General features: G+C 39.4%; 1 long non-coding RNA gene across 1 annotated transcript in view; it reads right to left on the reverse strand.

Moving 5' to 3' along the window:
* Window positions 1–14701, reverse strand: part of LOC117314511 (uncharacterized) — a 357472-nt gene that overhangs the window by 266171 nt on the left and 76600 nt on the right. Inside the window, exon 4 of the long non-coding RNA XR_012324902.1 lies at window positions 3744–3806. This is a non-coding gene — a long non-coding RNA (uncharacterized lncRNA). The remainder of the gene's footprint in view (window positions 1–3743; window positions 3807–14701) is intronic.

Raw genomic sequence — 14701 nt, forward strand, 5'->3', positions numbered from 1 at the left:
TCATTTTCTATTTTTTTGAAAGAAATGAAAATTCTTCAATAGAAGTAGCATTGCCACTGACCTTCTGATATAACAGATCTACATGATCCAAGCAGAAGAGAGTCACACTGTAATATAGTTAATTATTCCCCACATTGTGTCATTCCAGAAGTCAAGTAATGTTATACATTATCTGTTATGAATACATTCATAATAGCATGATTCCAATCCAGTTTTCTCATTACAGGCATTATAAAAAGGTCCCACAGAGCTGTTTGTATGAAAGCAATTTTAGATGACAAGTTTTCCCAATGAGCGTGCCTATTTTTACCCAAACAATAGAAAAGATCACCTTTTTATTGCACATGTTCATCCTTATTTCCCTGAATATTTTTGCTAATGCCTCAGTTTTAACGGTTAAGTCCATCTCCCTGTGTAGGAGACATTTGGAAATATTCTTTATCCATTACATTCTTTCAACCTGAATTTGAAGCTTGTGGCTGACAATTACAAAGCCTGAATTCCGTTCTTCCATAGCTCCTTTTTTTTTTTTTTAATCATCTACCATCATCAACATGAGGATGTTAGTTCAATTCTGCAACCATGCTCAGGCTAGCCACTAGGGTTACAATGTGGCGGACATTAGGTATAAGAAGCATAAGACATACATGTCATGCGTGTAATAGCAGCAACAACACTAACAATATTTACTGAGTACCTGCCATGTGCCAGACACTATGGTAAGCACTTTACATCCATTATCTCATTTAATCCTCACAACAATACAGGGAGAGAGGGAAGTACTTTTATCCCCATTTTCTGCATCGGAGAACTGAAGCTCAGAGGGGTAAAGTCACTTGCCTGAAGTTGCAGAGGTAGCTAGGGAACACAGCTGGCATTTGAACTTAGATCTGACTCCAAATATTTATCTTTTGACAGAAATTAAGGAAAATTTCTTGTTACTGTGTTAAAATTTAAAATTGCATCACAATCCTATTGATAAAGAACTCCTTCACATACACTTCACTGAAGCATAAAGGCAATGATAGTCTTCAGGTTGACTTCATAAACACTTTTGATGACTGACTTTCCTGTTTTTGTAACACTCAGCAGTTCAGAAAGTGTTTGCATGAAGATATTTTTATTCCCTTAGGTTATAAATGAAAATATCTCTCAAAAATATTGGTCTATAACTTTTCTTAGACAGTTGCATTGATATTCTCATACACTCCAAGCTACTGGACTATCTTCAGCTCAGATAAATATATTAATAATGTGTATAGTGTGGCGCAGTTTACAAATCATACTAAACATTCACCTGTTCAGCACATTTTCACTGAGCCACTATTATGAGTCAGGCACTGTGCAAACTGTTAGATATGAAACTACAATAAAAAACTGAAATGGTCTCCAAATTAAGGAAGCATATAGTCTAAAATGGGAGTCATTGATCAAATAACAACATAATAAATGTAAAACTGGAACTGTGTCCAGACAGTAGAAAATAAGAAAGGCTGAAAATAAACAATCTAAGCAATTCAACCCTGAATGATACAAAGAGAACAGAAGAAACACAAAGAAGCAGAAGGAAGAAAATAATAAAAAGAAAAGGAAAACCTGAGGAAATGTAATGCAACATATGATGGGAACATCAACACAGCCAACTTCGTTCTTTGAAAAGACAAATAAAATTGACAAACCTCTGGCAAGGGTGATCAAGAAAACAGAGGCAAGGCAAAAGTAAACACCTTTTGAAATGACAAAGGGAACACAATTAGAGATACAACAGAGATTAAAAAGGAGATAAGATGCAATGAACTTTATGTTAATACATTTGAAAGGATAGATAAAAGGAACAAACAAAATTGATCAAGAAGAAACAGAAACTTAAATAGGCCTAGACACACCAAAGAAATTGAATTAGAAATATAAAAACTTCCCAGATCAAAAGCGTGGATGGTGTCACAGGTAATTCTACCAAAATTTAAGAATGGATAATTCCAGTCTTACAAACTCTTCTAAATAATTTTTAAAAGCAGGAACTATCCAAATAAATTATTTTATGAGTCTAGTATAATTTGATTAAAACAAAAAGCTAAAAGAACAGTATGAGAAAAGAAAAATAAAGAATATCTCCCATGAACATAAATACAAAAATCCTAAATAAAGTATAAAATCCAGCAAGTGTAATAAAATACTGTATCCCTCTTTTCTTCCAAATGCAACCATTATTCAGCATTTTTAATCTATTATTCTCCACTTCTTATTTTACATCTTAGTAATAATACTGAACTGTGGCATTTCCATGGACATACCTTACATTTCTCACCTCTGTGCCTTTCCTGATAATAAGTCCTCTACCTTGACCGCCATTCCTCGTTTAGCTAGATAACTTACTTAATCTTGAAAAAATCACCTCATCCCTCTCTCCTTCTGGCCAGAACTTTTTCTTATGATTTACCATATAGTACAAAGTATTTTAATGGGTGTCTTTCCCACAAAGAACCATATGGTTACAGATTATGTCTTTTTCATCTTCTAACCCTTGGCTATTAATATGTGCCTGGAATGGCACTAAATCTTCTAAATCAACTTCATGTAGTTTGCATTTCGACCACATAGTCAGTCTGATGAACTAATACAATGACCTTCATTTAGATCTTCAATATCACTTATATTTACCTCCAGTACTCAGAATGTAACCTTATTTGGAAGTAGGGTCTTTACAGAGGTAATCAAGTTAAAACAAGGTCATTAGGATGGGCCCTAATTCAATATAACTGTTGGCCTTTTACCAAAAGGGAATTTGGACAGAGAGACATCTGCAGAGGGAAGACTATATGAAGGAAGAATGCTATGTAAAGATAAAGGCAGAGATTAAGGTGATATGTCTACAAGGCAAGGAATGTCAAAAATTGTCACAAATCACCAAAACCTAGGAGAGAAGCCTGAAACATAGTCTACTCGACAGCCCTCAGAAGGAACCAACCCTATTGACCCCTTGATCGTAAATGTTTACCCTCCAGAACTGTGAGACAATAAATTCCTCTTGTTTAAGCTAAGCCACCCACTTTGTGGTACTTTGTTACAGCCCTAGGAAAATAATAAGTATCTTCAAGAAATCTTAGAATAAATCTAAGCTTCTTGCTAATGAATAAGGCAATTCCCAACACTTTCTTTCATTGGGTACCATATTGATAGAGCCAGTTCATGATAAAAATAGCTAGATCGAAATTTCACCTGTGTTTTTATAGCCTCACAGGGAAAATTTGCAAATAAATTTGTACAACCTAACACGTTGCCACCATTTGCTAAAAGAAGGTTAATATTTTTTCTGGAGAGAATGCTTTCCTTTCTTCCAGGAAACAGACATCTGATTCCTAAATGATCATTAAAATTTTTTTATTCTAGGCATCTAAGACACATCTAAATACTCAGAATGGATTGTTTACCCATCAGTACATAGTTAAATTCACATTAAAACAGTCTCAAATAACAAAAAAGTGTTTTATTTTAACAACAATTAATAATTCATCTAATGTCTAACTTTAAGGGGTCTGATGGGAAGCATGGTGGAAGATTCTTATTGAGGTTTTGGAAGAAGACAAAAACATGACATGAATCATAGTTAGGAATCTATATTAATAGCCACATTACCAAAGAACATACAGAGCTAAAACATTAAACATTTGCTATGTTCCTGTCGAACACTGCAGTTCCCTTTAGGGAAAAAGGCATAAATAAATGTGTCCCTCTGAACTTACTTTTTCCAGATGGGTGGAACTTGAGGGATGCTCTGAGCCAGCAGAATGGTCACTCCCATGCACCTTCAGGGGGAAACGTATGGCTTTTAGTAGAATCTAACAGAGTCACTGATCCTGTTCCTGGACTTGATATGATTTCCTTCCTTTCTCCCCCCTTTCTTCCACTGTCCTTCCTTCCTTTTTAGTATAAATGTGCTTTTCTATTAAAGCAATGCATGTTTGAAGTTTTAAAGAAGCCCCATTGTTTTGTGCACAGAACTGTCAAAATGAAGGAGCATTTTGAAGCAGGCATCCTGTTTCTTATTTTCTCAGTTCTGAGTATGAATTTAGCAGCATAATATATTGGTTGGGTACATGTTTCAGAGTCAAATAGCCCTTGTCAAACTGACAAGATCTCTTATTAGCTGTATACAACTTTAGGAGTAGTATTTAGCCATCCTGTGCTTCCACACCAGTAATTAAGGATGAAAATTGTACTGCCATCACGTGGTCTGAGAACCAAAAAAAGATGGTACCTGAAGAGCACATAACATAGGGACAACCACCTGGTGAATACTTAATAAATGTAAGCTAATAATTATGCTTATAAAGAAAGAAAACACCAATTATATGACATTCTGGAAAAGTCAAAACTATAGCAATGGTAAAAAGATCAATGGTTTCCAGGGGTTTGAGGCAGGGAGGGCCTTAGGTGAGGTTTGAACACATTAAGCACCTTTTTAAGACGGTATAACTGGAGGGGGTAAGGGAAGATGGCGGAAGAGTAAGACGCGGAGATCACCTTCCTCTCCACAGATACACCAGAAATACATCTACACGTGGAACAACTCCTGCAGAACACCTACTGAAGGCTGGCAGAAGACCTCAGACCTCCCAAAAGGCAAGAAACTCCCCACGTACCTGGGTAGGGCAAAAGTAAAAAAGAATAAACAGAGACAAAAGAATAGGGACGGCACCTGCACCAGTGGGAGGGAGCTGTGAAGGAGGAAAAGTTTCCACACACTAGGAAGCCCCTTCGCGGGCGGAGACTGCGGGAGGCGGAGGGGGGAGCTTCGAAGCCGCGGAGGAGTGCACAGCAACGGGTGCGGAGGGCAAAGCGGGGAGATTCCCGCACAGAGGATCGGTGCCGACCGGCACTCACCAGCCCGAGAGGCTTGTCTGCTCACCCGCCGGGACGGGCGGGGCTGCGAGCTGAGGCTCTGAGGCTAGGGTTTCGGTTTCGGACGGAGCGCAGGGAGAGGACTGGGGTTGGCGGCTTGAACATAGCCTGAAGGGGTTAGTGCACCACAGCTAGCCGGGAGGGAGTCCGGGGAAAAGCCTGCACCTGCCGAAGAAGCAAGAGACTTTTTCTTCCCTCTTTGTTTCCTGGTGCGTGAGGAGAGGGGTTTAAGAACGCTGCTTAAAGGAACTCCAGAGACGGGCGCGAGCCGCGGCTGAAAGCGCGGACCCCAGAGACGGGCGCGAGCCGCGGCTGAAAGCGCGGACCCCAGAGACGGGCGCGAGCCGCGGCTGAAAGCGCGGACCCCAGAGACGGGCGCGAGCCGCGGCTGAAAGCGCGGACCCCAGAGACGGGCGCGAGCCGCGGCTGAAAGCGCGGACCCCAGAGACGGGCGCGAGCCGCGGCTGAGGGCGCTGACTCCAGAGACGGGCGCAAGCCGCGGCTGGAGGCGCGGACCCCAAGGCGGGCGGGAGACGTTGGGGCTGCTGCTGCCGCCACCAAGGGGCCTGTGTGCGAGCGCAGGTCGCTCTCCACTCCCCTCTTCCGCGGAGCCTGTGCAGCCCGCCACTGCCGGGTTCCCGGGATCCGGGGACGACTTCCCCGGGAGAGCGCACGGCAGGCCTCGGGCTGGTGCAGAGTCACGCCGGACTTTGCCGCCGCAGGCCCGCCCCGCATTCCGTGCCCCTCCCTCCCCGCCGCCGGCCTCCGTACGCCAGAACCCCCGAATCAGCGGCTCCTTTAACCCCGTCCTGTCTGAGCAAAAAACAGACGCCCTCCAGCGACCTACACGCAGAGGCAGGGCCAAATCCAAAGCTGAGCCCCTGTGAGCTGTGAGAACAAAGAAGAGAAAGGGAAATCTCTCCCAGCAGCCTCAGAAGCAGCGGATTAAAGCTCCACAATCAACTTGATGTACCCTGCATCTGTGGAATACATGAATAGACAGCCAATCATCCCAAATTAAGGAGGTGGACTTTGGGAGCAAGATCTATGATTTTTCTCCCTATTCCTCTTTTTGTGAATGTGTATGTGTATGCTTCTGTGTGAGATCTTGTCTGTATAGTCTTGCTTCCACCATTTGTCCTAGGTTCTATCCGTCCATGGTTTTTTCTTAAAATTTTTTTTCTTAATAATCAATTTTAATTTTAAGAACGTTATTATACTTTACCTTCGTCCTTTCTTTCTTTCTTTCTTTCCTTCCTTCCTTCCCTCCTTTAGACAACGAATCATCCCAAATTGAGGAGGTGGTCTCTGACAGCAAGATTTATGATTTTTCCCCCTTTACCTCTTTTTGTGAGGGTGTATGTGTACGCTTCTGTGTAAGACTTTGTCTGTATAGCTTTGCTTCCAACATTTGTCCTAAGGTTCTATCCGTCCCTTTTTTTTTTTTTTCTAATTAAGAATTTTTTAATCCAATAACTTTATTATACTCTATTTTATTTTTACTGTATCTTCTTTCTGTTTTCCCTTCTTTCCCTCCTTCCTTCCTTCCTCCCTCCCTCCTTTCGTTCCTTCTTGCCTTCTTTCCTTCCTTGCTTCTTTCTTTCTTCCTTCCTTCCTTCCTTCCTTCCCTCCTTCCTTCCCTCCTTTAGACAACGAATCATCCCAAATTGAGGAGGTGGTCTCTGACAGCAAGATTTATGATTTTTCCCCCTTTACCTCTTTTTGTGAGGGTGTATGTGTACGCTTCTGTGTAAGACTTTGTCTGTACAGCTTTGCTTCCAACATTTGTCCTAAGGTTCTATCCGTCCTTTTTTTTTTTTCTAATTAAGAATTTTTTAATTCAATAACTTTATTATACTTTATTTTATTTTTACTGTATCTTCTTTCTTTTTGTTTTTCCTTCTTTCCCTCCTTCCTTCCTCCCTCCCTCCCTCCCTCCTTTCGTTCCTTCTTGCCTTCTTTCCTTCTTTGCTTCTTTCTTTCTTTCTTCCTTCCTTCCTTCCTTCCTTCCTTCCTTCCTTCCTTCCCTCCTTCCTTCCCTCCTTTCCTTCTTTCTTTCCTCATACGTCTACTAATTCCCTCTACTTTTTCTCCCTTTTATTCTGAGCCGTGTGGATGAAAGGCTCTTGGTGCTCCAGCCAGGAGGCAGGGCTCTGCCTCTGAGGTAGGAGAGCCAACTTCAAGACACTGGTTCACAAGAGACCTCCCAGCTCCAGATAATATCAAACGGCGAAAATCTCCCAGAGACCTCCATCTTAACACCAGCACCCAGCTTCACTCAACGACCAGCAAGCCACAGTGCTGGACAACCTGTGCCAAACAACTAGCAAAACAGGAACACAACCCCACCCATTAGCAGAGAGGCTGCCTAAAATCATAATAAGGCCACAGACACCCCAAAACACACCACCAGACGTGAACCTGCCCACTAGAGAGACAAGATCCAGCCTCTTCCACCACAACACAGGCACTAGTCCCCTCCACCAGGAAGCCTACACAACCCACTGAACCAACCTTAGCCACTGGAGACAGACATCAAAAACAGGAGGAACTACGAACCTGCAGCCTGCAAAAAGGAGACCCCAAACACAGTAAGATAAGCAAAATGAGAAAACAGAAAAACACACAGCAGATAAAGGAGCAAGATAAAAATGCACCAGACCTAACAAATGAAGAGGAAATAGGCAGTCTACCTGAAAAAGAATTCAGAATAATGATAGTAAGGTTGATCCGAAATCTTGGAGATAGAATGGACAATAGAATGGACAAAATGCAAGAATCAGTTAACAAGGACCTAGAAGAACTAAAGATGAAACAAGCAACGATGAACAACACAATAAATGAAATTAAAAATACTCTAGATGGGATCAATAGCAGAATAACTGAGGCAGAAGAACGGATAAGTGACCTGGAAGATAAAATAGTGGAAATAACTACTGCAGAGCAGAATAAAGAAAAAAGAATGAAAAGAACTGAGGACAGTCTCAGAGACCTCTGGGACAACATTAAACGCACCAACATTCGAATTATAGGGGTTCCAGAAGAAGAAGAGAAAAAGAAAGGGACTGAGAAAATATTTGAAGAGATTATAGTTGAAAACTTCCCTAATATGGGAAAGGAAATAGTTAATCAAGTCCAGGAAGCACAGAGAGTCCCATACAGGATAAATACAAGGAGAAATACGCCAAGACACATATTAATCAAACTGTCAAAAATTAAATACAAAGAAAGCATATTAAAAGCAGCAAGGGAAAAACAACAAATAACACATAAGGGAATCCCCATAAGGTTAACAGCTGATCTTTCAACAGAAACCCTACAAGCCAGAAGGGAGTGGCAGGACATACTGAAAGTGATGAAGGAGAAAAACCTGCAACCAAGACTACTCTACCCAGCAAGGATCTCATTCAGATTTGATGGAGAAATTAAAACCTTTACAGACAAGCAAAAGCTGAGAGAGTTCAGCACCACCAAACCAGCTTTACAACAAATGCTAAAGGATCTTCTCTAGGCAAGAAACACAAGAGAAGGAAAAGACCTATAATAACGAACCCAAAACAATATGGAAAATGGGAATAGGAACATACATATCGATAATTACCTTAAATGTAAATGGACTAAATGCTCCCACCAAAAGACACAGATTAGCTGAATGGATACAAAAACAAGACCCTTACATATGCTCTCTAAAAGAGACCCACTTCAGACCTAGAGACACATACAGACTAAAAGTAAGGGGATGGAAAAAGATATTCCATGCAAATGGAAACCAAAAGAAAGCTGGAGTAGCAATTCTCATATCAGACAAAATAGAATTTAAAATAAGGACTATTAAAAGAGACAAAGAAGGACACTACATAATGATCAAGGGATCGATCCAAGAAGAAGATATAACAATTGTAAATATTTATGCACCCAACATAGGAGCACCTCAATACATAAGGCAAATACTAACAGCCATAAAAGGGGAAATTGACAGTAACACATTCATAGTAGGGGACTTAAACACCCCACTTTCACCCATGGACAGATCATCCAAAATGAAAATAAATAAGGAAACACAAGCTTTAAATGATACATTAAACAAGATGGACTTAATTGATATTTATAGGACACTCCATCCAAAAACAACAGAATACACATTTTTCTCAAGTGCTCACGGAACATTCTCCAGGATAGATCATATCTTGGGTCACAAATCAAGCCTTGGCAAATTTAAGAAAATTGAAATTGTATCAAGTATCTTTTCTGACCACAACGCCATGAGACTAGATATCAATTACAGGAAAAGATCTGTAAAAAATACAAACACATGGAGGCTAAACAATACACTACTTAATAATGAAGTGATCACTGAAGAAATCAAAGAGGATATCAAAAAATACCTAGAAACAAATGACAATGGAGACACAACGACCCAAAACCTGTGGGATGCAGCAAAAGCAGTTCTAAGGGGGAAGTTTATAGCAATACAAGCCCACCTTAAGAAGCAGGAAACATCTAGAATAAACAACCTAACCTTGCACCTCAAGCAATTAGAGAAAGAAGAACAAAAAAACCCCAAAGCTAGCAGAAGGAAAGAAATCATAAAAATCAGATCAGAAATAAATGAAAAAGAAATGAAGGAAACAATAGCAAAGATCAATGAAACTAAAAGCTGGTTCTTTGAGAAGATAAACAAAATTGATAAACCACTAGCCAGACTTATCAAGAAAAAAAGGGAGAAGACTCAAATCAATAGAATTAGAAATGAAAAAGGAGAGGTAACAACTGACACTGCAGAAATAAAAGAGATCATGAGAGATTACTACAAGCAACTCTATGCCAATAAAATGGACAATCTGGAAGAAATGGACAAATTCTTAGAAATGCACAACCTGCCAAGACTGAATCAGGAAGAAATAGAAAATATGAACAGACCAATCACAAGCACTGAAATTGAAACTGTGATTAAAAATCTTCCAACAAAGAAAAGCCCAGGACCAGATGGCTTCACAGGCGAATTCTATCAAACATTTAGAGAAGAGCTAACACCTATCCTTCTCAAACTCTTCCAAAATATAGCAGAGGGAGGAACACTCCCAAACTCATTCTACGAGGCCACCATCACCTTGATACCAAAACCAGGCAAGGATGTCACAAAGAAAGAAAACTACAGACCAATATCACTGATGAACATAGATGCAAAAATCCTCAACAAAATACTAGCAAACAGAATCCAACAGCACATTAAAAGGATCATACACCATGATCAGGTGGGGTTTGTTCCAGGAATGCAAGGATTCTTCAATATACGCAAATCTATCAATGTGATAAACCATATTAACAAACTGAAGGAGAAAAACCATATGATCATCTCAATAGATGCAGAGAAAGCTTTTGACAAAATTCAACACCCATTTATGATAAAAACCCTGCAGAAAGTAGGCATAGAGGGAACTTTCCTCAACATAATAAAGGCCATATACGACAAGCCCACAGCCAACATCATCCTCAATGGTGAAAAACTGAAAGCATTTCCACTAAGATCAGGAACAAGACAAGGGTGCCCACTCTCACCCCTCTTATTCAACATAGTTTTGGAAGTTTTAGCCACAGCAATCAGAGAAGAGAAGGAAATAAAAGGAATCCAAATCGGAAAAGAAGAAGTAAAGCTGTCACTGTTTGCAGATGACATGATCCTATACATAGAGAATCCTAAAGATGCTACCAGAAAACTACTAGAGCTAATCAATGAATTTGGAAAAGTAGCAGGATACAAAATTAATGCACAGAAATCTCTGGCATTCCTATATACTAATGATGAAAAATCTGAAAGTGAAATCAAGAAAACACTCCCATTTACCATTGCAACAAAAAGAATAAAATATCTAGGAATAAACCTACCTAAGGAGACAAAAGACCTGTATGCAGAAAACTATAAGACACTGATGAAAGAAATTAAAGATGATACAAATAGATGGAGACATATACCATGTTCTTGGATTGGAAGAATCAACATTGTGAAAATGACTCTACTACCCAAAGCAATCTATAGATTCAATGCAATCCCTATCAAACTACCACTGGCATTTTTCACAGAACTAGAACAAAAAATTTCGCAATTTGTATGGAAACACAAAAGACCCCGAATAGCCAAAGCAATCTTGAGAACAAAAAAAGGAACTGGAGGAATCAGGCTCCCTGACTTCAGACTATACTACAAAGCTACAGTTATCAAGACAGTATGGTACTGGCACAAAAACAGAAAGATAGATCAATGGAACAGGATAGAAAGCCCAGAGATAAACCCATGCACATATGGACACCTTATCTTTGATAAAGGTGGCAGGAATGTACAGTGGAAAAAGGACAGCCTCTTCAATAAATGGTGCTGGGAAAACTGGACAGGTACATGTAAAAGAATGAAATTAGAACACTCCCTAACACCATACACAAAAATAAGCTCAAAATGGATTAAAGACCTAAATATAAGGCCAGAAACTATCAAACTATTAGAGGAAAACATAGGCAGAACACTCTATGACATAAATCACAGCAAGATTCTTTCTGACCCACCCCCTAGAGTAATGGAAATAAAAACAAAAATAAACAAATGGGACCTAATGAAACTTCAAAGCTTTTGCACAGCAAAGGAAACCATAAACAAGACCAAAAGACAACCCTCAGAACGGGAGAAAATATTTGCAAATGAAGCAACTGACAAAGGATTAATCTCCAAAATTTACAAGCAGCTCATGCAGCTCAACAACAAAAAAACAAACAACCCAATCCAAAAATGGGCAGAAGACCTAAATAGACATTTCTCCAAAGAAGATATACAGACTGCCAACAAACACATGAAAGAATGCTCAACATCATTAATCATTAGAGAAATGCAAATCAAAACTACAATGAGATATCATCTCACACCAGTCAGAATGGCCATCATCAATAAATCTAGAAACAATAAATGCTGGAGAGGGTGTGGAGAAAAGGGAACCCTCTTGCACTGCTGGTGGGAATGTGAATTGGTTCAGCCACTATGGAGAACAGTATGGAGGTTCCTTAAAAAACTACAAATAGAACTACCATATGACCCAGCAATCCCACTACTGGGCATATACCCTGAGAAAACCGAAATTCAAAAAGAGTCATGTACCAAAATGTTCATCGCAGCTCTATTTACAATAGCCCGGAGATGGAAACAACCTAAGTGCCCATCATCGGATGAATGGATAAAGAAGATGTGGCACATATATACAATGGAATATTACTCAGCCATAAAAAGAAACGAAATTGAGCTATTTGTAATGAGGTGGATAGACCTAGAGTCTGTCATACACAGTGAAGTAAGTCAGAAAGAAAAAGACAAATACAGTATGCTAACACATATATATGGAATTTAAGAAAAAAAAAATGTCATGAAGAACCTAGGGGTAAGGCAGGAATAAAGACGCAGACCTCCTATAGAACGGACTTGAGGTTATGGGGAGGGGGAAGGGTGAGCTGTGACGGGGCGAGAGAGAGTCATGGACATATACACACTAACAAACGTAGTAAGGTAGATAGCTAGTGGGAAGCAGCCGCATGGCACAGGGATATTGGCTCGGTGCTCTGTGACAGCCTGGAGGGGTGGGATGGGGAGGGGGGGGGGAGACGCAGGAGGGAAGAGATATGGGAACATATGTATATGTATAGCTGATTCACTTTGTTATAAAGCAGAAACTAACACACCATTGTAAAGTAATTATACCCCAATAAAGATGTTAAAAAAAAAAAAAAAAAGACGGTATAACTATCTGTATGATACTATAATGGCAGATATATGATAGCACACATTTGTCGAAATGAATAGAACTTTATAACATAATGAGTGAACCTTACTGTATGCAAATTAAAAAAAAAACCTATTTGGAGGTCAGGGTATTCCTGGATGGAATGCAGAATGTGATAAAACTAATTATATCATGAATGTATGAAATAAATATAACCATTACAAATGTATGAAGCAAACTCACTGCAGGGGCTGGGGGGAAAAGAAGACCTAAGTAAGTCTGGAAATGAATGAAGTCTAAAAGACTCTAGGCAAAATAAACTGTTACATAAGCACTGTGTGTTGGTAAAGTTGATTCTCATGAGGATATCAGTAATTTTGATACTGCTGTACATATATACTGGAATTGAACAATTAAGTAATTAGATGCTGGATGTTGGAAGCCAGGTTTCTCACTGTAGCTGTGGGAGATTACAGATAAGAAAGAGGAGGAGGCCAGAATGAGCCATGTGGTAATAGATGAGCGTTGGAGACATCAGTATGAACGCATGTTTAGCTTGGTATAGATACAGATGATTACATATAGAAATAATTATAGAAATATGTACATACATGGGTTAGTATATACACATATAACCCCTTGCTCTGTCAGTAGAGAGGGCCTAGAAATAATGACACCCCAGCAGCAACAAGCACACCTATCATTCAGATCTTGTTTTCTAATACCATATTCCAATTTTAAAACATCAGGGCTTCTTGGAGAAAGGCTGATTCTAGGACTGAGACAAAAAATATATACGATGATCCTAGAGCATCTTGTAGTGCCAGAAAGTAAAAAAATGCTTTTTAATAAATAATGGAGTATGCAAAGGGACATAGCAGACAACTGAAAAAGTCCCCAATTGTCAGGCTGGAAAATTTTATCAACAAAATAAGTGGCATTGGCTTATAATCCAAAACAAAAAATAAATCTATAAGTCCATACTGATATAGATAATTGAAAAAATAAATAAATATCAATCAATAAATAAGGAAGAATAGACAAATCTCCCACACAGAAAAATTCCAAATAATTAGTGTCAATACTCTGCCCTCGAGGAGGTGAAGCATAAATTCCCACACGTTGGATGTGAGCTGTTCATAGTGACTTCCTTCCAAAAAGTACAGTATAGAAAAGGGGGAGAAAGAGCAACTTTATAGAAAAGAAACCTGGCACACTAACTCAGCCAAGTGACCAAGGTCAACATGGACAGTAATAAGTCATGTTGATAGTACGTACCCTTGACATGACGTGATGAAAATGGCACTTTACCTTTTTAGTCTTCTTCCCAAAAACCCACAACCCCAGTCTAATCATAGAGAGAACACATCAGGCAACTCCCAATTGAGGAGCATTTTACAAAATACTTGACCAGTACTTTTCAAAACTGTCAAAAGTCACCAAAAACAGGGTAAGTTTGATAAACTATCACAGCCAAGAGGAGCCTAAGGACACATGAGGACTAAATATAATGTGATACCCTGGAGGGGATCCCCAAAGAAGAAAAGGACATTAGGTGAAAACTAAGGAAATTAGAATAAATTACAGACTACAGTTAAAATAACATATCGATATTGATTCAAAATTGCAAAAAATAGGGCTTCCCTGGTGGCGCAGTGGTTGAGAGTCTGCCTGCTGATGCAGGGGACGTGGGTTCGTGCCCCCGTCCGGGAGGATATATGGGAACTTTGTAGTGACTTAATCTGTTTTAAAATTTAGAATTTGTTTTAAAAAAGAAAAAAATTAAAGACAATTATATTGAACCTAAAAACAAAAACATTAACCAGTATTACTAAGTATTATTTTTTTTAATTCGGTAGACAATTAGTACAGGAGATACCTAGCAACTACTAGGACTTATAAACTTGAATGGTTTAATCATTACTCCAACTAATCCTGATCTAATTATTATACTTGATTCAATTCACGTTGAATCTCTTCTCAAAGTGAGACCCTCCTTAAAGTTCATCTGTTATGTTCAGAACCTTTACCACCCACTTTAA

Source organism: Tursiops truncatus, chromosome 12 (genome assembly GCF_011762595.2).
Source record: "Tursiops truncatus isolate mTurTru1 chromosome 12, mTurTru1.mat.Y, whole genome shotgun sequence".
Lineage (NCBI taxonomy): Eukaryota > Metazoa > Chordata > Mammalia > Artiodactyla > Delphinidae > Tursiops > Tursiops truncatus.